A 1,070-nucleotide genomic window follows, 5' to 3' on the forward strand; every position below is an offset into this window, starting at 1 on the left:
AAAAAGCTTCATCTATTCTTAGGCTTTTAACGGGACTGCATCGTTGACACCGAGAGACCTTCTGCACTACTGTGCAAGTCCTGGGAGGGCCAAGGAAGCAGCTGTTGCGTATTTACGAGAGCGGGCAAGCAGAGGCCCAGCCTAAAGTCCTGCACCCTTTCCTTCAGAGAGCAAGCCTCCAGCAGCCCTGGTGCTTGTAAAAGTGGCTGAGCTGTGCTCACCATAGCACCACAGAAACTAAAATCAGAATGATACACAAATAATTAGCATGGCCTCTGCACAAGGATGACGCACAAATTTGTGAAGCATTCCATATTTTTAAATGTTCAAAATTTTTTGAAATTTTAAAACTAAAAAAAGCTGAAGATAATATTTATAAAACATGTTATCTAAAAATAAGTGAAATATGAAGTTAAACAAATAAAACATTTTTAAAAGCAAATAAAAAGGGGGCTGAGTTACTGAGCTGGACAATGGTTGCTCACTTTTTGGAGGTCTGCTTAGAATCAAGGGAACTACATACAGATAAAATATATATATCCATAATCTCCAAGAAAACACCAGAGTAAAGCAAAAAGACAGCACAAAATGAGAATAGCAACATAACTCAAAACGGATCCTAGGTCTAAATGTAAAACACAAAACTATAAAACCTCGAGTAGGTTATGGAAGTGATAAATCTAAATAAATACTGATATATTTATCTAAAGGAATTTAGACATTCTAGGTAACCTTTGGTTTCGATTTGACTTTTTAGGAACAGCACTGGAAATATGATCCATGAAAGAAAAAAATAAGCTGAACTTCATTAAAATAAAAAACTACTCTGTAACAGACACTGTGAAGAGAATGAAAAGTCAAAGCAAAAACTAGGAGAAGCTAAATGGCAAAATATATATCTGATGAACATGCATTCAAAACATACAAAGAGTTATTACAACTCAACAATAAGAAAACAACCCAATTAAGTCATAAAGTGGACAAAAGAGCTGAGCAGACTCATCAGCAAAGGAGACATGCAGATTGCAAGTAAACACATAAAAAGATCTTGAACACCACACATCAGTAGA

The 1,070-nt window shown here is 35.7% G+C and overlaps 1 non-coding gene across 1 annotated transcript; it reads left to right on the forward strand.

The window, feature by feature from the left end:
- The first annotated feature begins 213 nt into the window (after positions 1 to 213).
- Positions 214 to 320, forward strand: LOC127493320 (U6 spliceosomal RNA). The gene has a single exon (XR_007923379.2). It is a non-coding gene; the product is annotated as a U6 spliceosomal RNA (small nuclear RNA).
- The last annotated feature ends 750 nt before the right edge of the window (positions 321 to 1,070 follow it).

This window comes from Oryctolagus cuniculus, chromosome 5 (assembly GCF_964237555.1).
Source record: "Oryctolagus cuniculus chromosome 5, mOryCun1.1, whole genome shotgun sequence".
NCBI classification, from domain to species: Eukaryota; Metazoa; Chordata; class Mammalia; order Lagomorpha; family Leporidae; genus Oryctolagus; species Oryctolagus cuniculus.